The sequence below is a fragment of the Mus pahari genome, chromosome X (assembly GCF_900095145.1).
Source record: "Mus pahari chromosome X, PAHARI_EIJ_v1.1, whole genome shotgun sequence".
In the NCBI taxonomy this organism is placed as follows: Eukaryota; Metazoa; Chordata; class Mammalia; order Rodentia; family Muridae; genus Mus; species Mus pahari.
This window is the reverse complement of record NC_034613.1, coordinates 70866871-70890432: the sequence shown is the minus strand read 5'-3', so window position 1 is coordinate 70890432 and position 23562 is coordinate 70866871. Positions and strand designations below refer to the sequence as shown.

The 23562-nt window shown below is 35.3% G+C and overlaps 1 protein-coding gene across 8 annotated transcripts in view; it reads right to left on the bottom strand.

Moving 5' to 3' along the window:
* Dmd (dystrophin) overlaps positions 1–23562 on the bottom strand; it is a 2621826-nt gene that overhangs the window by 2014378 nt on the left and 583886 nt on the right. The gene's annotated exons all lie outside the window — the stretch shown is intronic.

Sequence of the window (23562 nt, the reverse complement as noted above, 5' to 3'; positions counted from 1 at the left end):
GGAAAGGAAAGGAAAGGAAAGGAAAGGAAAGGAAAGGAAAGGAAAGGAAAGGAAAGGAAAGGAAAGGAAAGGAAAGGAAAGGAAGAAAACAGAAGAAAGGGGGAGAAAACAGAAATGCTGCAGCTGCTTTCAGGAAGAAAGCCATAGCCATTTCATTTAGGTATTTCTCCTCATTTCATTAAGCCTATAAGTCTTCATTTTTACTACCATCATATTGAAAATAAGGTGAATGTAAATTACTGTTATAAAAATTTTGACATAATACAATGAATGAACAAAAGAGGAAACGAAGTATTTTGTTTTGGTAGTTTAAATGGAGCATGCAGGGGGAGTCAGAGTCTCATTCTCAATGGAATGTATCCCTTTGTTTTTGCTGACTGCTTTCATAGAAAGCTAATGTCTCCAAGGACATATACATGAAGTGTCTGTGCTAGCATAATCTCACTGGGAGTACAGAATTTCCAGGTGGCAAGCTGAGTTTTAATGAAAGAAATTATTCTACATTAGATCTTGCCTTCTCTTCACAGCTCTACATAATTTGAAAACTACATACTCAGATTTATATTATACTCTTAGGCATTGCTATAAAAACAGTGGAAAAAAGGAGAGGCTATTATTACTTTTTGTTGTGAACTGTCATGAGCTTTTATATGTGAAATCTGCATTCATTATAAAAATTTAAAGGAATCTAGGTCAAATGAAAGTAAAATCAAATCTTAGTTTTTTGCAGAGTTATTTTCATCTCTACAAGAATTCATTTATGAATTGATAATCTAAAAATATATATTTCAGTGTGTTATGATAAAAGTGATTTCATGTGCCTGGATTAAAAAAATAATAATAATGGGAGGAAATTGGCATTTTGTTCTTATTTTTATTTTATCCCCATTATTCTCAACAGTTCAATATGGCAGATGGAACTGGGAGGGCTCATTCTCACTGTCTGTATTGAAGGGTTAGCTTGCTTTTGAATGAAGTATCTCTTATGAATGAGGACAGTGTTTGTCAGAAATAAACTATTGTATCTTTCTCCCAGTCCAATAATAGAAACTCTATTGTACTGCAAAAATAAAGAAATCCAGCAGAATCATATAGCTAATTTGCTTCTAGGAAATATATTTTAATTTAATTTTTTTAATTTACCCTTTCTATGTGTATGATGTGTGTGTGTGTGCATGCGCACAGATACACCATAAACACTGAAACTCAGAATTATGGTTTAGATTAAGCTGAAATTCTCATTACTTGCACTTATTAATTATAGGTCATTGACAAGGTTAGTTAAACTCTGCACTTCAGTATTTGCTTTATATGGATGGGTTGATTACTTCCTTATGATATGGTTAGAAGGGATGAAAGGGGGTACACTTCCCATTTCAATTTCATATCCCCTCTAGGATTATTTTATCCTCCAGTTGATTGCACATTCCCTCATTTAAGAATTATTACTTTTCAATAATTTTGGCAACCAACCTCAGGTGGATGATTCACAAACATTTCTCTGCCTATTTGTTCTTAGATTTACCTTTTTATAATAAAAGCCTGTATTTTGATGTGATGCGTGTGTGTGTGTGTGTGTGTGTGTGTGTGTGTGTGTGTGTGTGTGTATACATATGTGTACCCAATTGGGGACTTTGTGCATCCTTCTCTGACACTCTGATTTTCTCACTGGAAGAAGAATCTTTCACAGAAGCTGGTACTCGCTGGTTTTTTGCTAGTCCATAGTCCCTCAAGCCCTACTGACCCTGCCTCAAATAGCAACAGTTAGTGGTGTGCACACTCCACTCCAGGCTTTTTGTGTGGGGGGAAAAAGGGGGGCATGTAAACTCAGTCACACTCAGCTGAGCCATCTCCCAACCAATTTAGAACATTTTTCCCCTTAAATCCAAACTTGCTTCTATAAACTAGTAAATCAATAGACAGTTATTATCTGGATGGCAAGAAATTTCATGATCAAATGTGTCTGGGAAACTTCGTACAAAATTAAGAAAGTGTCTTACTGCAGGCTTACCAATCACTTTAATATGCATGGCATTCAGAAACTGTAAAGAAAGGATGTGTGTGGAAAGCAGAATTTCCCTGGGTTACAGGAATATAGAATTCCTCGTCGGAAGGGCACAGAAAAGGCACATGCAGAGTAATTAGTGTGACATACAACACAGAAGTGGATGCTCACAGTCAGCTATTGGATGGAACACAGGGCCCCCAATGGAAGAGCTAGAGAAAGTACCCATGGAGCTGAAGGGGGATGCAACCCTGTAGGTGGAACAACAGTATGAACTAACCAGTACCCCCTGAGCTCGTGTCTCTAGCTGCATATGTAGCAGAAGATGGCCTAATCAGCCATCATTAGGAAGAGATGCCCCTTGGTCTTGCAAACAATATATGACCCAGCACAGGGGAATGCCAGGGCCAAGAAGTGGGAAGGGGGTGGGTAGGGGAGCAGGGGCAGGGGGAGGGTATAGGGAACTTTTGGGATAGCATTTGAAATGTAAATAAAGGAAATAATAAAATGTAAATAAAAAATAAAGAAAAAAGAAAAAAAGAAAGGGATCTTGGAAAATATAGAAATATGTAAGTATGAATAGCAAAGTAATCACAGTGCAATCTTATCCCAGATACACACATTGCCAATGATATGAGAAAATATCTTTGTTTGTTTACTTGTTTTGGAGACAGAATATCTGCAGAACATGTGGGTTAGCTATATCTACCCATCTTCAGCCTCAGTTTTCAAAAACAGAGCATACTGTTCTACTTTACCATGATCACCCAAGGCTTCGAATTCTATTTTAGCTACTTACTTTCTGCAAGTTAACATTTCCAGTAGCTTGGTTTCCAGAGTTCCCTAAGAATAGTGTTGATGAATTATTCCAAGAGCTTATTTTAAAAAGGATGGGTTGGCTAAGTTAAATATCTTATCACCTCTCTTCACTAACATTTATTTTAAATATACACACGGAAGGAATGTGGGTGCTATAAGTTGATAAGCCCAATATAATTTATGTAGAAGAATCATATTAAAATAAAATCTGTTTTATTTCCAAAATAATCATCTGTATGAACTGAACTTTGATTTAATATATTTGAATACTTAATCTTTATTTAATATATTTGGATAGTTAATCCCATAAACACATTAGAATATTTCTCTGCCTTACATATCTTAAAATGGAGCATCTGCTAATATTACTAAGGAGATTGCAGATATGACTCAAACTGTAAATATTTATTTGAATAAGTATAAGACTCAGTGTTAATCATACTCATCTTTTCATAAATGTTCTTTCCTAGACTGTACCAATAACCCTCACCCTGCAAGGATTTACATTCTATGGGTCAGCATACAACAATTAATAGTAATAAATGAAACTGACACTAAATAAGTAATTTCAACCACAGGATAAGTTTTATGAAGCATATGTTTATGAGTCTTAATGCAAAGTTTTATGTAGCATATGTTTATAGGTCTTAGTGTCATAACACTCAATTTGTCTAAGTCAGCACATAGGTTTATAGAGTGAAAAAAACTTTTAAAAATTCATTGTACCATAAAAGCTAGGGAAAGTAAAGATAAATGGGTATGTGCAAATGCACAGAGAATTACGGGTTTTTTGTTTGTTTGTTTGTTTGTTTTTATATAGGTAAAGTAGATTAGCATGGCTGGAAAGAAAGATAAGAACAGACACAGGTACAGTTATCAATGGCTTTTGCAATCTATTTTAATTGTGGTAGTGATAGCCTTGGCTTCAATTAATCTCCACTTAATTGTATTTCTTGTGCAATTTAAAACATAGACTGCATATGATGCCTATGACACATTGAGATATTACTTTACACAATCATATGTATAGTTGCATTAATGTAATTACATATGTAGTTGTTGTGTAAGTGACAGTCATGTGAAACTGTTACTTCATGATGCTAGAAGTATTATGGAGACATTATAAGATACTGCCTTGGTCATTTTTTCTGTCACACTATGCAGTTATTAGACCAGTGTATGACATAATGAAAATCACATCACTATTGTCTTCTCTTTGCATGAATCATTGATAACTAGAATTTGATTTTCACATTTGTGAATGAAGGGTTGGGAAACTCTGGTCCAGGTCCTTTTCAGCATGCATTATCTATGCTGTTGTTGTTTACCATAGCTTACTGAACCAGGAAAATAGCAAAACTGGAGCCCCAAACCCTGCTTTCTTTTACCCGTATCTGTAAGCTCTCTTTTATCTTTATATTTTTTTCTGTCTTCAGTTCTTTCTCCTACACCCCACCAGCAGCCCCTTGCCCTTTCCTCCTTGTCTTCTTTTCCCTACAGTTCTTTTACCCTCTGGTGCTTTGTATCTACAAATTGCTATTGTACCTTTCACAAAGGATCAATTTGCACTTCAACCACCACCAAGCTATCCCAGTCCTCATTAACTGAGGGCATACAAGACAGAAAGGGGAGAAAAAAGGACACAAAATCTGAGGCAAATGAACTTCCCTAGCAGTGGAGATAGAAAGACCATTCCTAGGGACTTAATTAATTAGATCTGGAGTAGAGCAGTAACTGAAGAGAAAAACCCAGAGTCATCTTCCTTTTTTTTTTTTTTCATACTCCATGTAAACACTCATCTATTTTGCTCTCACAACTGTCTATTTACCTACTTACTTTTGCATAGCATCTTGTTCAGGGTTGAACTGTTTCCCCCACAAATCCAGAGGCTAGGAGTCCACAGCACTTCAAAAGAATGTGAGATGGCATACAGAGGCAGAGTTATTAAAGGAATAAAGTTGTATGAGGTCATTCCAGTTGTTCCTAATGCAATCTCACTGATGGCCTAACAAGAAAGGTAGATAGCAATACTGATTGACACAGAGCAAAGATCACAGGAACAAAGTAGGGGGGGGGGGGCTACTGAGGAATTCAAGTCAACTGGCTCTTCTTAGACTTGAGAATTAGAAATGAGTGGCTTTATTATTTAAGGTGCTCAAACTTTTCTGGAAGGTTCTGTGACATTTTTAGCTAAATAATACATTACTTATTATACTTTCAACACATTTCATATTTTAATTGAGAGCACTGAAAAAGTTAAAATTATGACATTTAAAAACATGTAGAAATTATTTGAGGAACTGTAACTTCAAAATGGGCTATTTGGCTTGATTTCATTTACATATAGTATACCATTAAGATTCTGTGGAAAGGGGTGTCTCTCACAAATCAAGGCTACAAAATACCCTTAAACACAAAGATGAGTAATTATAATTGCAGAGAACTTGAAGAATCACACTGTGGAGGCTAGCAAGGCAATGTAGCCAGTGTTATCCTCAGGATACTCATGTCAGGAGAAACCTGCAGTTTGTAAGTTCTCCTTGGACTTCCACTCAATGGCTTGTACAAGTGAAGGCGCACACACACACACACAATCACGCACACACAAACACAAACACAGAGAGACAGAGATAGACAGAGACAGAGAGAGACACAGAAGGGGTAGATTTAAAGAAAGAATCAAATTCAGAAGTGACTTAAGTGATGAAGTGACCAAGATCTTCCACTGACTTTTGTACTCCTTCCTTCACATACCAGTGACTAACATCCCCAGAATCTACTACTGTAATTCAGATATCCATTTATTGCCTTCACAAATATATTTATGTCATACCAACATAAAAACATAATAGTTTGGACATTTCACTCTCTAGTCATCATACCTGTGTACATATCATAGAAACTAATATGCTTTTCTCTTTAAAATAAATTATCTTTTTTATATAGATTTAACCAAGGAACTGACCTAAGAGCTAAAGGGGGAATAAAAAAAATAGTTCTATGTCCTGTACTATTCTTTTAACCTTGGACACACACACACATACACACACACACACACACACACACACACACATTCCTTCTTGCAACTAAAAAGTAACAACAAACATGCAGACACACACACACATACACTGAGACAGACAGACACACACACACACACACATTCCTTCTTGCAACTAAATTGTAAAACAGGCATGAGTAATTATCACCATTTTGATAGAATGTGCTCTTTGTCTTATATGCTTCTAGATACACATGTATGTATTCAAAAAGAACTAATTGGAGATGTTTGGATGTTAAGTTCTGTGTTCCTAAGTGTGAGGCAAGATTAGAAAGAAAAATAATAAAACATTAGTACTGACAAATCAAGTTTACTATGACACTTGTACTGTAAGAGGAAAGTAAACACAGTGACTAACTATAGTGAAAGATGTGCATTTTGGTAGCCATGTCATGGGAACACTTTGAAATGACAATTCACTTCCTTTAAGAGGGGAGATTCTGGAAGAAAAGCAAGAGGAAACATATGTTTTGAGAGTTGAAATGAAAACTAGGCCTTAATTATGAACACTGTTGATAAGGAGAACAGGGTGAAAAGGACAGGCTATTTGAAATTATCTCTGATAGCATGGGCAAATGGTTGGTGGCAAGCACGAAGTTGCTTTTGGCTAAAGGTATGGGAATAAGAGGTAAGATTTCTCAAAAGAGGTAGGAGTGATAAGTTGATTAAAGGAAACACATGAAACTGACATCAGTCTACAACATAAAAATATTTTATGATAAGGTTAATTTTTAAACTTTTCATCTATAATAATCTCTTTGAATAATTTTTCATACATTCATTTATAGTAATCACTATATTTCCACACAAGGGATTCCTAGGTGAATGTGAATATTACTCAATTTCTAAATTTGTTTTGGAACTTAAACTCAGTCAAGGCTTTATTTCAGCTAACGAAGAAAAGTCCTTCACAAAGGGATTATGAATACCTTAATTAATGATTATTCTAATTGCTATTCCCTGTTGGAGGTCACTACATCCTGTTTTGTTTTTAATCATGAGAAAGGAAGTATGGCACTATTATTCCCCTAATCCAAGACATAGACTGCTTCATGTAAATGAAACATGATTAGAAAGGGTGCTATATACTATGTACCAAGCTTTCAGGTGGGATTTATGATATATGTACAGCATACTTCTTTCATATATGTATGTATCTTGCCCTTGTTTGTTTACAACAATTTAGGCATCAATCAGAGTAATACTGTAGATTCTGCTGAGTTTACCAAGGTAATATTTGTCAGACATGCTGTTTTGAAGAGTAATTAATCCCTTGAAATCTATGAGACATCCTGCATTAGTAATAGACCTTTCTAGTATTTATTTTCCCTTGTTGCTGTTGTTTTCATTCTGGATAATTTTTTCCTCTAAATCTATTATACCAGGGATTCAGCTGCTCATGCTCATTGGTTCTTTTCTGGGCACACCAAGCTCCTGTATCAGTTGAACCCAATTACCTTGATTCTAATTTCCTTTCAAAAAAATATCTAATTTTCTTTCATGCTTTTCAGAAATCTATCCTGGTTCTACTGTGCTTAAATACTTAAAATGCATACTAATTTACTTGGTAGGTATCATACTCTTATAAGCATACATCTTTTCTTGTAGATTTACTTTGTAGCCATGTTTCTACAAGGCCTAAAAATTATATATTAAGTACTTATCCCTTTTACCTTTGTGCTCCTAATTTTGGAAAATAATTCAAAGTTCGTGGTTCTGGCCAAAAAGTTCTCTATTTTTTTCTCTTTTCCTAAATTTTTCAGTGAAGAGCTTAAATATCTCATGCTTTTATGTCTATTTTTAATGTTCTGTTACAAATCATTTTGGGGCTATAACTTCAATTATCTTACTTCATAGATAGATAGATAGAAATAATAGATAGGTAGATAGATAGATAGATAGATAGATAGATAGATAGATAGATAGATAGNGATAGATAGATAGATAGATAGATAGATAGGTAGATAGATAGATAGATAGATAGATAGATAGATAGATAGATAGATAGATAGATAGATAGATAGATATTTAAACTGATTTTACTATTTTTATCAGTGTGAGTGTTTTGTCTGCATCATGTCATGACACTCAGTGTGAGTCCTGCTAATAAAACCTGCATCTTCAGGAAAACCAGCCAGTGCTATTAACCTCTGAGCCATCTCTCCAGCCCCTATCCCTTGCACATTACATTAAAATAACTCTCTCATAAATTACAGACCCTGTGTATTCTTTAATACTTCACTTTGGACACTTGTGCATATACAAATTTGTGAGCTTCACCAAAACTCTATTGAGAGTAAGGATAAGCAATCTATGTTTTGATAAACATCAGAGCATTTTCAAGAAAGCTGAAATTTTCCAACTACTGCTGCAGGGGGTATAATCACACATAACTTTCAAATTCATGATCCATCTATTAGGGTTCTCAAATATATGAAGGTTTATAACCTAAATAGTTGGTTATTTTATCCCCTGCCCAAAGTTATGTATTGCCTTCCTAACTTCTTAGTGTGTGTTATAACCTCCAGATGAGAGTAAGGACACACGTAAGAATTTCTTCAAAACTCTCTGTCTCTCTTCTAAGTAGTACCACAGTTAAATCACATATGCAAATACATCCTAAAGAATACAGAAGGATTTTTCTTTGTGAAAAATTTATCATACCATAACAGTATTTTATAATTTGCAAAAGTTATTAAAACAGTCATCTACAAAATATATGTGAGCCTTCCCCTTTAAATGTTTGAAAATGCGAAACTACTTGATAATACCCATTTTGTTTATTTTATTACCCCTCACTGTCTGCCCTACTTATAGGTATGACAGAAATTTAAAAACACCACTTAGAGCTAGACACTCTCTAAATCACACATACACACAAACAAAAATCACAAAGTCTAAAATCACATCAACCCATCCAGTCTCAGGTGACATACCAATAGTTTCTCTAAAAGCAAGACTCACTGCGGTTTTGATAAACTGGCTCATAAACAAGTGCATGTGTGACAAAAACTAATCACTGAAAGGAAAGTAGCTATATACTCTGGGAATTAAGAGGACAGAATGGCAATCATGAAGTTTGCTTAGGACTAAACACAGCTATATTTCTTGTTCAACAAATAACTATACATATTGGAACTAATATGAAATGTAGTCATTCAAGTTTGTCTTTATTTCCTTTTATTTAGAAGGGGATTATTGATCCTCAAAGCATGGCAGACATGTTTGTTTTCATTCTAAGTGCAAACTCATTAAGAATGTGAAAGTGTGTAAATTCATTCCAATTAAATGATACTCTTCCAATGAATAAGATGTCAAAAATCATGCTAGTAATTGCAATCAATAAGTGAATGTTATGCTCTGGGGCTGCATGTGTATTTGTACCCAAATGAGCACCAATAACAAGAAATACACATCGATTTCCCTAAACAGGGAGTATCAGATGCTAAAGATAATATGCCTAACTAATGCTTACTAATATGTGACAGTTTAATTCCAAATACTAAGTGTCTTGGGTCTGGAAATCAACTATACAAGTTTTACAACTAAGTTAGCATTCCTTGTATGTATTAAATGTACTGAGACATAAAACTGCATCTGCTTTCTGATTTAAGCTACAGAGGAAATAGATCCTAGTACTTTTGAAAGCCTAAACCATCAGTTTAAATTCTGATTTATATAGCAATGACTTTACCTAGTTTAAAATTATTTTTAAGCAACATGCTATTGTTTTCTTTTAGAACTGCTATGATAATCAACTATGAAAATAATGTGCAGCAAGTAAAAATGGATCTATACTTCCAGAGTTAACCATTTTTTAAATGATACCCGTATTGTACATCTCATAATAGCAGGCCTCTGTGTTCTCTCCTTACCCTCTCATAGAGGTACTCACACACAGATGCAATCACATTGCTAATTTAAAAGTGGCAGTTTGATGTAAAGAAAAATTTATTCCAATAGAACCCAAATGAATTCTGTGTTATCTGTCAATATCCTTAGCCATCAAAGAAATGCATGCTAAAGCTGTTTTAAGATTCCCATTTCCACTTCAGTCAGAATAGCCACCATCAAGAAAATAAAAACATACATGCTGGTGAGGGTGTGCAGAGAGAAAAACAATTATACACTGCTGGAGAAATATAAAGTGCTGAAAGTATTGAGGAAATATGTATGGAGGTTGCTCAAATATCTGAAAATAAAACCACTATATATATATATATATATATATATATATATATATATATATATATGAGATGAAGTCAGTCAGCTGGTCACATAGATATCTTCACATCTATGTTTACTGCAACACTATTCACAATAACTATGAAATTGAACCAGTTACAATCTTCATTAAAATCTAATGGATAAAGAAAACAAGGTACATATATACAATGGAATTTAACATTGTTATAAAGAAGAATGAAATTAACTGTCCTTTGCAAGAAAATGGAGATGGGCCTAAAAACTCAGCATGCTAAACTAAAAAAGCCAGATTTAGAATGACAACCATCACATTTTCTCTCCTATGGAGAATCTTTTGTGTCTTATTAATCATATTTGCATATATGGGTGACATGAATGTAGATGGTGGACTATTTGGGATGAGAAGACATGCTACTAAGAAGGTGAAAGTGGAAAGGAAAGAGATAATGAATATTGTCAAAGCAAAGGACCTATTTTCAGGAAAATGTTATTTTGGAATCCATTACTTTGTACAGTAAGTACATAATAAAAATTAGAAAAAATAAGCCAGGCAGTGATGGCGCATGCCTTTAATCCCAGCACTTAGAAGGCAGAGGCAGGTGGATTTCTGAGTTCTAGGCCAGCCTGGTTTACAAAGTGAGTTCCAGGACAGCCAGGACTATACAGAGAAACCCTGTCATGATAAAAACCAAAAACCAAAAAACAAAAAACAAAAAAACAAAAAAAGAAAGAAAGAAAGAGAGAGAGGGGGGAGGGGGAAGGGAGGGAGGGAGGAAGGAAGAAAAATTAGAAAAAATAATAACAAATCAGATGGTATTCTTCCTCTACATGTATACTCCCCTCCTCCTTGTGCCCCTCATGGAAATGTAGCTTTGAAACTTTCTAAAGAAAATGTAGGTAAATTTCATAGATGAAGGATTTAAATCCTTCTATTGTATTATACAATTTCAATGGATTTTTTTGTATTGGGAAGAACAATTTTCCAATTTATAATTTATATTATATTTAGTGACATTAGGAAAGTTGTAATTCTCATTCATTATGTGAATTAAAGTTCTGAAAGGCTGGGGATATACATCAGAGGGAGAATGTCTACAATCAATGCAGCCCTCTGTTTGATACCCAGGATATTTGACTTTTAATCTACTAATTTATTAGTTTAGTGTGAACAAATAAAACAACGAAGAAAACCTCAAATCATTTACACACCATGCAAGCTGAATATACATTATGTTTAGGACTCTGGGTGTACTCACAGATTTCTATAATCTGTGAGAATATAAACACATATCAGATATGATTTGCAACATTATTAGAAATGTAATTACAGAACCAGACAATCAAAATTTTTTTCAAAAATAGCTTTCATTACTACATGTGTCAAGTCTGATTGATACTTTATTCCCTCATCAAAGCCTTTATAAGACTAAATTGCATATACAGGCTTTTATTGATGTTATTATATTATCATTCAATATAAAAGATACAGAATACTTCAAATCACACAATGAAAAAAACTTAATTTCCAGATGCAGCAGATTATATTACAAATTTATACTATTTCTGATTCAACACTACAATTTCTATTTTCAAAATTCTACACCTTGATTTTGCAATTTGATTTCCAAGTAGAAGAATGGCTATAATTTCAATCTAGAAGTAGTGTATTACACAAGAGCCTGTGTAGTGGTTTGAATATGTTTGACCCAGGGAATGGCAATATTTGAAGGTATGACCTTGTTGGAGTAGGTATTTCACCATGGGCATGGACTTTATGACCTTCATCCTTGCTGCCTGTAAGCCAGTCTTCACCTGTTTGCCTTCAAAGAAAGATGTAGAACTCTCAGCTCCTCCTGCACCATGTTTGCCTGGATGCTGTCATGTTCCCATCTTGATGATAATGGATCGAACCTCTGAACCTGTAAGCCAGCCCCAATTAAATGTTGTTCTTATAAGAGTTGCCTTGGTCATGGCATCTGTTCACAGCAGTAAAACCATAAGACAGCCTGGACTGTCACCTCTTTGATAGTTCTTTTCTTTAAGGCCTATAAATACTAAAACTAGGTTATGTAACTTATTTTAGTCAAAGATTTACTTCAATTATATATACCTTAATGAAGAAAACAAATAATGATAGAACTATTATAATAAACAAAATAAACAATTATCATGAATAAAAACAAAGAGGTTCTATTCATTTGTTATCTTTGGCTAAAATTTATTATATCAAAACAGAATATCATAATATGACATTATGAGGTCCTTCTTGTGGCTTGGTTATTATATTAGACCAGTCATTGGTTGGCCAGTCCTACAATGAACCACAATTCCTTAACATATCTTATAGTCAAGGTCAGTTTTTGTGGCTGGGATAGTGATCTAATCCCACTACTGGAACCTAGTCTGGTTACAGATGATGGACATTTCAGACTCATTGTCATCCATTGTTAGGTGTCCTCAGTAGGGTCAACTGCATAGAACCCAGGAAGTTTCTAATGCGGTAGGGTTCCACATTGCACTCTAACTGCCCCTCTATTCTAGGCATCTCTCCCTGTACTCTCTTCTGACCATGCCTCTCTAACCTGATCTCTTCTAGTCCCATGCCCACCTGCCCCTAGTCAACGTGCAAAATCTGTTCGATTTTCCCTTCCTAGGGACATTCATGCATCACCCCTAAAGCCCTCTTCATTACTTAGCCTCTTAGGGGTATAGCTATTATCCACTTATGAGTACAGATCATGTTTGTCTTTCTGACTGTAAGTTGCCTTGTTCAGAATGATTTTTCTAGTCCATCAATTTGCCTGCAAATTTCATGATGTCATTTCCTTCCAACAGATGAATAATACTCCATTGTGTAAATATATCATATTTTCTTTATACATTCTTCAGTTGAGGGACATCTCAGTTATTTCCGGTTTCTGATAATTATGAGTAAAGCTACCATGAACGTGTTCTTGTGGTAGGATAGAGAATCTTCTGGGTGTATGCCCAATGGTGGTCTTCAAGTAGGTCAACTTCCAATTTTCTGAGGCACTGCCATAAAGATTTGCATAGTGTCTGTACAGTTTTTTCTTTCACCAGCCATGTAGGAGTGTTACCTGTTCTCCCCATACTCATCAGCATGAACTATCACTTGCATTATTGATCTGAGCCTTTCTGACAATTGTAAAATGTAACCTCAAAGTTGTTTTGATTTGTCTTTTCCTGATGGCTAAGGATGTTGAACGAGTGTTTCTCATCCATTTGAGATTCCTCTGTTGAGAATACTCGGTTTAGATCTGTACCCCCATTTTTAGTTGGGTTACTTGTTTTGTTGATGTCTTATTGCATGTACTTTTGCTGTGTTTCTTTTGTATCACTGATACCTTTTCTGAAGGGAAATGGAGGAGCAGTGGATTTGGGAGAGAAAAGAGGTCCTGGGTAGTGGGAAAGTGGGTTTAATTGGGATGTGTTGTATGAGAGAAAGTAAATAAAAAGAAAAAAGCTTATGGAGACAAAAATATTTTAATAAATATTTTCTAAGATATAATATTAATGTCACATAACTTTATAGAAACTCAGTTTTGGGTTAAAAATGGATTAGAAGACCATCTATTTCAGCAAATCACTATTATCACTAAACCTGTTTTTCTTCTTAAAATGTTTATTCCTACCTTATCTGTGAGCTTCTGTGATGTTCTGCAAATTGGAAGGATTTGATAAACATCTGAGAATATATTATCCCATAGATATCACATGTATAAACAGTCCATGTTTAGTGGATGATACAAGTATCCATGAACATTTAGAGGCTGTTAGATTGACTCAGTTGCTCTTCTTTTTTTGAAATTATTTTTTTTATTTTTCATTAGATATTTTCTTCATATACATAAAAGAGACCTTTCAATTCTACATTTCTGAGTCATTTAGTAGGTATTTCTAACCTTTTCTTTGGGCATATTTTTACATCCTTCCATGTTGGTGCACACGTATTTACCCAGTGACTAACTTTCTATAAATGAGCTCTATCCCAGATTAACACACATTAAAATTTTCCAATCATTGCAGCCAGATCTCAGGGTGGAAAGTGAGCTCAAGAAAGCAGCTATGTGAAACTGAATACTCAGTGGAATGGACATTCCGTTCTAAATCCCCTTCAAGAAAGTTCCAACAATAGCTCAAGCACAAGCAGACACTTGTCTGAGAAGCTGTCTAAGCTAACCATTCAACTTCTTAAAAATCTGTCCTCCAGGTACCTTGCAAAGGAGCCTGAGTTAATATCAAATAATGCAAGGTATAAAAAGAAATATTTCTCACAATTTCTATCTCTCTAGTCCAACTATTGCTTTCTACAAATTTAATGTCCTCAAAATCATTTCAGTTTTGTAGGCCCCCGATAGCATTTCCTTTTTATTTTTACATTTCTACATTTAACATGAGAAAACAACAAAAAGACAAATTATGAAGATATACTGAAAAGGCCTTTGTCTGGTTGCCTAAAAATCTAGGTTAAGGAGCCTAGGATTTATCACGTACACAATGTAGCACTCAAAATCAAAATACATACCAAGGATTATCCCATTCTGTTCTATTAGTTGTTATGTACATTTGTGAATAAAGTAATACAAGCCAGTATTCATTGTTAGACAAAGAACTTTTTTCCTATCTGGATGATATATAGTGATTTGATGACTAAATAACAGTGAGATAAATGTTACAGTCTTTAGTCATTAATTTGTTTGCCTTCCAAGCTGTTAGACCTTAATGACAAATGGATAGCAAACACATGTCCTCTGCTGAAGGAGTAAGTGTGTGAGTCAGACATATAGAATCAATTGTAAAGTGAAAACACAGGAAATAATTGCTTTCACTGGAATATAGCTACCATGACTTTACAATAAGGACAGATATCAGAAACACATTATTTCTGACCTTGAATGGACAGCAATGCCATTTAAAAATCTTTTGCAGGCAAATGGATGAAACTTAAGAATATCCTGAGTGAGGTAACCAAAACCCAAAATGACATTCATGCTATGTACTCACAAGTGGATATTAGCGATAATATAGAGGATACACATGCTATACCACAAAGACCTAAAAAAGCTAAACAAGAAGAAAGACACAAATGAGGATGCTTCAATTTCACTTAGAATATGGACTGAAATAGTCATAGGAGGCAGATGGAGGGAGGGAAATGGATGGGGAGGAGATGGGGAGAGAAATGGAGGGGGTTTAGGATCCGGTGTGGGGAGAGACAGGGGAGATGGCCCACATGGCCATGAGAATGAATGGAATCTGTAGTTGGCATGGGGTGGGTATATTGGAGGCACCTCAAGTATGTGTCAGAGACCTTGGGTAGGGGAAGCTACCAAGAATCAATGGGGGCAACCTTAATAGAAACTCACTACATTGGGGATATGGAACCTGAAGGGGCCACTTACTGTAGCCAGGCAGGAATCCAAGTGAAGCTACAGAGACACCAACCCACCCACAAAACTTTCAACCCAAAATTTATCCTGCCTACCAGAAACACAGGGAGGAGAAGATGGAAAAGAGACTGAGGGAAAGGCCAAGCAATACCTGGCCCAACTTCAGACCCATCCCATGGGCAAACACAATTCCTGACACTATTAATGATACTCTGTTATGCTTGCAGACAGGAATCTAGAATAGCTGTCCCCTGAGAGACTCTACACAGCAGCTGACTCAGACAGATGAAGAGACCCACAGCTAAACATTGGATGGATCTTGGGGACTCTTGGAAGAGTTTGGAGAAGGACTGAGTGCCATGAAGGGTATAGGAACTCCACAAGATGACCAACAGATTCAACTAACCTGAACCCTTGGGGCTCTCAGAGACTAAACCACCAACCAAAGAGCATACGTGTGCCGGTCATGTGTACATATGTAGCAGATATGCAGCTTGATCTATGTGGGTCTCTAACAACTGGAGCAGGGACTATCCCTAAAGCTGTTGCCTATCTGTGAAATCTGTTCCTCTAACTTGACTGTCTTGTTTGGTTTCAGTGGGAGAAGTGCCTAGCCCTGAAGAAACTTGATGTGCCATGATGAGAGTAATACCCAGGGGATCTCTACTGGTTCTGAGGAGAAGGGGAAGGATGATTTGGACAGGGACTGTGGTGAGGGCGGGGCTGAAGAGGGGCCATCAATCATGATGTAAAGTGAATAAAATGTCATAAAAAATATTTTATAGGCAAACACTAAAATAATGAAGAGAAATTCAGGATAGAAGAAAATTGGTGAAAATGGTCATATGAAATAATCTAAGTAGAAAGACGACACAAATATAAAGTTGAATGACTTACTTGTAGCATCACAAGTAATTTTATGTTGAGAAATGTAGTTCATGATGAGAGGTGAAAGCACATGTCATTTTGTAGAGGACATTGTATATTAAGGCCTTGAATTTTACTCTGCAGTTAGATGATGCTCTCAAAAATGCTAAACGGGAGATGTACACAATATAACTTGTGTTTTAGATATATGACAGGTATATTTGGGTTTATTTATGGTGATTCAGATGCAATGTCTTTTAAATTGAGATTTTACAGACTACTGCCATTTGGCCAAAATGTGACCAAGCTGCTTAAAGAAAATAAAGCTCCCTATTTGCAGAAAAAAATGTGATATATATATATATATATATATATATATATATATATATACACACACACACACACACACACACACAAACATCCAATCCAATCAGAAAATTTTTCTCTGTCAGTATGTGCTAATAAAACTTGGTATATAAAAAGTATGTTTATTCTTGTAGGTATATAGAATTGAGTATTTGTGAAAAACTAAAATAGTCCTCAGTAGCCTGACATTACCAAGTATCTTCATCTATATACTTTTCATGTCCACCATTAGTTACCATGTAAAGTGGCAATATTTTTATTATTACTTTTGGAAGACAACAGGAGATGAGAGGTAGTTTTCTTCCAATAATATGGCAAATACTCAATAAATATTCAGTAAATGAATAATAGATTCTTCAAGATTACTTGACTTCAGGCTTAAACCTCAAGTTAATCCAGTTCATATATCCAAGGTCCATCACCTATTTTTTTCTTAACTCTAACTTTTAAAATTCCCTTTCCCCCAGAGGGGCTTTTGGGTCATAAGCAATCTGAACCTCCATTCTATATAGCTTAGAACATTTATAATAGGGCCTAAATCATCATGACATTTTGTTCAATATGTGATTCATGTTCCCAAATAATAGAAATAAATTACATTCTAGTAGACTATCAATAAACCATCCTGTGTACCCTGACCTACAGATTTACTAATTTACAAGTCTTCCCCTTGATTATGTCTCATAACCGTACACTAAGTTTCAGGACACAGAGAGCTTGTTAAGTGTTTAATGTTGGCATTTGTTTTATTTTTTACAAATGGTAGATTAATGTTAAAATTGCCACATGGCCAATACAAACCTCCCAAAGACAAACCCTACCTCTCCCAAAGACAACATCTTACACAGCTACAGTAAAATATTGAATCTTCAAATTGTTAGTACAATTCAGAGTTTATTCATGTTTTTCTATGTGCACATTCATGAATTTGAATACATCTGTGGCCCAGTGTGCACCAATATTTACTATTGATACAAAGGCTTCTGGCATGATAACAACTACATAGGATAACTCTTTTCCTATCCCCAGCCTATGAGAACTCTATTCTAATATGTATAGCCACATCATCCTAATATTTTGATAAGTAAATGTTTTGAAACTCTATTTAAGCAGTAGTAAGAGAGTCAGTAAGATGGTAAAACAGATGAAGGGGAATGAGATAAGAAAACAAGGAAGTAGCTGTTATACCATGTTTATAAGGTATGTATGCTCACAGGTGTGTGTGTGTGTGTGTGTGTGTGTGTGTGTGTGTGTGTGTGTATGCCTGCTTCTTTGTGGATTTGATATTTTGTTTTACTAGTATCCAATGAAAGCTAGCTATGTAATTATGTGGTGATATACTATAGTTTATAGTTGAATACATTTAAGAAAATCAGTTAGCAAATATGGGGAAAGTGGAGAAAGGTAAGAGGGAGATACAGAGAAGCCTGAGTAGAAAGCAGCACTGTATCCCTTGTGAAAGAAACTCTACTGGGCTATAGTGAAGGCAGAAGAGATGAAGGGAAGTGAGAATGTACAGACCTTAGGGGATAAATCTAACAGTGAGAGACAAGGACTTAGAAACAAGCTTGCAGAAGAGATGAGTATCAAGGATGAAATGAGTTTGGGGCTTTTGAAAAATAATGGACAGCATTACCATTCAGTGGTGAAGAAAATGATAGGCCAAGTGAAGGTGCACATACTCAGAACTATGTGGGTTGAGGCAAAAAACAAAACAAAAGCAAATCCAAAACAACAACAACAACAACAACAACAACAAAAACCAATCACTAGCTCCAAGCCAACCTGAAATGTGCAGCAAACAAAAGCAGAGAACAACAAGAACAGAAGGAGGAGGAGGAGGAGGAAGAAGAAGAAGAAGAAGAAGAAGAAGAAGAAGAAGAAGAAGAAGAAGAAGAAGAAGAACAACAACAACAACAACAACAACAACAACAACAATAACAACAACAAAAACAACAACTGGTGGAGATCTGATCAGGTTTCATGGGGTAACATTTTACTTTGAGCGTTCACAATGGAAATGTAGGGATGGGAACACCCACCAGGCAAATGAAAATACTGCTTCAGAATTCATTTGGGAAAAAAAAATCTGATCTAGAGGTAAAACAAGGCTAGTTTGCTGAAGACAGCTGTTAACAACTTGAAGGTGGTACAATGAGTCATGAAAACAGTGACTAAGGAAGAAATTAAGGAATCAGGGTAGGACTGAGTTAAAAAGAATTCACATCTTTAAGGAAAAGACGAGAAGATCGGATTGTGAAGTCTAAAAAGAAATACCTCCCAAATTGGGAACAAAGCAGAAAAGTACAGTACACAGATCCCCAAGGAAGACAAGGTTCTTTAGAGAATTGTCAATATTGACCACAGCTGTAAGGTTAGAAAAGTGGGAGAAATTTGGTCAATTGGTTTTTGTGACTTGAAGTTCTTTACTTCACTTGAACTCAGCAGGGTGAAATTTGAACAGAAAGCATAAAATGTTAAGGAAAAAAGGAAATCTCCACTCAACAGATGTACATAAATGCAGGGAAAACGAAACTTCCTTTTAGTTTGTTGATTTTTAGTATAATATGTGCGTCTATTTTATTGAAAATTATAATGATAAACAGGTGACATAGTTACTTCAAATGTTAAATATTACAATGGTGTAAAGTAATAGCATTGTGATAAGTAACACAACATATTAACCTATGATTGTAACTAGCCAATGATAAACTTACTGGACAATCAATTATTGGGCACTGTATCCGACTACTCCTTAACTTCTGCTTTCTGCCACCCACCTTGAGAGATTTTTCTAGAATGGTAATGTTTTATAGTTACCCTTCAATGTGTATATTTGTAGAGAAACACAGCTCTGGATAAGATGGGAAGAAAGTTGCTTATGAAGCCAGAGAAAGACTCAGCATCATTTTTGATCATACAAATGGGAAGACCTACATGAATCTTGCTGTGTAGGAGGTATTCACTTTATTAGAAAAATAACTTTGTTGTAATGAACTTACATAAACATTATACTGCTAGATTAAGGTATCCATTTCGACACTTTCCTAGTGCTAAACTCTACACAGTATTTTAGTGAACTTCTATACAGTCAGAATGGGCTCTCTTGACATTTACAACAGATATGGATGTTATTTGATCTTTTTTCATGCTTATGTAGTAAGAAAATTGAGATAGAAATAAAAAGTGAAATAAATTAATTATCATTAATGTCATCATAGGTGGTTCCTTGTAGAGGTTTAGAGAATGGATGTAGGGTTATTCAAGACAGCACAATGTATATCTAAGAAAATGCAATGTAGTAAGAATTTATGGGTTTTAATAAACAGACCAACATTTTGAGCCTTTAAAATAGAATTCTCAAAGGAACATGTATAGTTCTTATTAGAAGATATGACTCCTGGGAGTTTCATTTTATTTTATTTTTATGTTTTATTTTACTGTCTCTAGATTCTACAGAAGTCTGAGAAATGAGGGCAGCTGACTAGTTAATGATCTTCAATCTTTCTGTTACAGGGCCATTTGACATGTCCTGACTCTAACACATCACATCTAAGGTACCTTAGACAAATCGTTTCTCTCTCTACCTCCATATCTTTATTACATATGGAAGATTATGTTTTTCTGATTCAAACAGTTAAAGTGATAATTAAGATATATGTGTCACTGTACATTTAGCACAATTTGACAAGTGATCCATTTTACATCAAAGTTCAGGTGCTTCTGAAATAGCATTGTGCACATACAGGGTAGTTTCATATGGAGTCAAAAAATCAACGCCGTGTGGATGGCTGTCTTTGTATTACTGCTTGTTGTTTTGCTTTAATTCTCTTCTCCATATGCTCATTTTAAAGAGGACTTCCATAGATTCAGTGATCACTTCCAGAATCATGCTGTTCCTATATAATCATTTATGGCTGATACCTACCAGGCAGCAGAGCCTTCTTCATATTGCCTATGGATTGTATAAATTGTATGCATTTACAGATGTTTTTATGTCTTTGTGTTCTCTGGTGTGCAGTTGTAATTTCCTAAAAGGCATAGAGAACACAGCAGGCATCTAACCATGTTTACTTATAAGCAAATAAAATTCTAATGGTAAAAGGTTGCCCAATATCTTATTAATATTCTATCTCATTCTATTTACCCAAAAGGTAACTGATAAGGGCATTATACTTATCCATGACTAAATTTCAATTACTTGAAAGGTTTTTATCTCTCCAGTATGATTCTGGCTTTACTTAGATGGAATTGTAAATGTTTTCTTAGGATTTTCACCATTTCTGAAGATATAAGAATAATCAATTCAACTAATGTTTCTCAAGAAGAATTTTTAGACATTTTCCCAATAAGCATCTATATTAAGTAAAAGAACATTAAATAAAGTACAAAGTTACCTTGTCATATCTATGCAATTCTTTATTCTCTAAAGGATGATTTTTCATATTACTTAACAACTATGACTGAGCAATTGAAATTCAGACGATGATAAATGTTTTACACTGAAGGCTCATTTCATTATACAGTAGTCTGTTGAAATGGGGTTTCCAAAGAAGGTATTTTTAGGAAATGCAGAATACAGGAAAAAGCTGAATACATTACACAATTTAAATATTTATTGAAGCTTTTCTACTAAGAAAACATTTGGGCGATATTGCACTGAAATAGCAACATGGAAAGGAAATTAGGGTTAAATAGATGGCAGAGCCTGTGGAAAGCAGAGCGCCTAGTGTGCAAGTGAGCCTCTCATTCACAAAGTCCTTAGATTGGAGATTAAAAGGGACAGCATGGTTCATAAACTTGTCACCTTGCTTCTGGTTGCACCAGTGTGTCTGGATGCTTTGTGTGTGTTTGTGTGTGTTTGTGTGTGTGTGTGTATGTGTGTGTGTGTGTGTGTGTGTGTGTGTGTGTGTGTGTGTGNTGTGTGTGTGTGTGTGTGTGTGTGTGTGTGTGTGTGTGTGTGAATGTGTATGTGTCCCATGTACACAGGAGCAGGTGCACACATGGCTTTGTTCCCTTATTGAATTCCTGACCTCCTTCTCTTTACATTTAGGGAACTTCCAAGTTTCTCTAGTCTATTCCATGGTTCATATATTTAAATACACCAGAATGAATTCATCTCTGGACTTCAGATCCCCATCTCCACCATAACAAAACTCCTCATAAACAGAAAACATATATATATCCATCTATTATCTTTTTTATCATTCCAGCTTCCTTTCCTTTCCAGTGTTTTGCTTGTAAGTGGTGCCACTATGTACCAAATCATATAAGTCCTGAAGAAAACTCTGTACAATCTAGCCCCTATGCTACTCTATCTACAAGGAAATCAGGAATGCATGTATTTTAATTTATAGAGTCAGCAATTTGAATAAAACAACACCTTTTTTCACTTTAAAAAAATGTCCAGTTAGTGACCATCTATCCTTAGAATTACAAATCCCTCTTTAGTAGAAGTGATATCTTCCAGAAAACAGAGATGAATTTTTACCTATGCTCTATTTGAAACCCACAAAAAGAATGACCAGTGATCCTCCAAGGAGAAAGATCTCTTCAATGACCTTCAAGGGTCTAAATATTCAAGCCATAACCTACTGTGGCAGCTTAAGGCTTGTTCCCACACATTTCCTTGCTATCCTTCCTCTAAGAAAGTTGACCTTGCTACAGTTCTTCATACCAATATCTCCTGCCACCAATGTTTCACTCTGATAGGAGTCATTTTGCTGTGTCCCCTTGTAAAATTACTTCACTCCCTTGCTCTTCTCCAACTATCACTTTCGTAGGAATACCTCACCTCCCAAATATCTAGGACTAGCACAGTTCTCACTCTTACATGTTCTTGTAACAACATGGGTTTTGCCTATAGCTTTCAACTGAAATGCAAATAGAACAGTTGTCAAAATTTTCTATGCAAATCTAGGCCTAAATTTTAGTGTCTGTGAGTTTGGTTATCTAGAACATTATATGCAGAGAATAACACTCAGGAGACATGATTATATCAAGCCAAATAAGGCACTGAATAATATGTGATGCCTAGATAAATGGATGAGCAGATACTGAAGCATCAACTCTAAGTTATTCTTTAAATAATGGTTATCCAAAACCACACATACAAACTTTATGAAGCCACTTTTAAGATTTTCATCTCTGGATTGATTTTGAGAGAAAAATCTATTTGCAGGCATTTAAAGTAAAACACTGCCAAGGCTCTAGGCTTGAGTAAAGTGAACCCCTTTGATAGCACTTGATGCGTGCTGAAACAACCCATTAGGGATGGGCTGTGGACACCTAATCCAAAGGAATCTTCTAGCCCTTTAGCAGCTGTTCACATGGCTTCTGCTCTGCCCTTCAGCCTCTCCTTAATCAGGATTCCCCAGCTGTCTGAGCTTCCCGTAAACTCAGTTAACCACCTACATGCCAGCATATCCTGCATCTAGCTATGCTCTTTCAAGTTTAAGTTATCTATTTGTTTCTCTTATTTTTCAGGGTGTGAACGTTTGAAGGGTGGATCACATTATGTCTTTCACTTTCTCAATTGTTGTGATAAACCTACCTTTGTCTATTTAGTCACTAATTCGTTTCTAATACTGCTATCTGAAGTGTCGAAACAAACAACAAATAGGAATTACTTGCTTTTCTTTTAATGAAAATACTTGAATAACTCTGAATCTGTGATTTATTCTTACATTTTAAATTTACCTTTACAAACTTTCCAAGGTGAAAGTCTGAACTGAGAAAGTGCGTTGATTACCTTGCCCTTTAAGTCAGTACTTGGGCAAGGAACCACTGCTGCTGCAATCTGATAAAGGAGGAGACAGACAAGTTGTGTG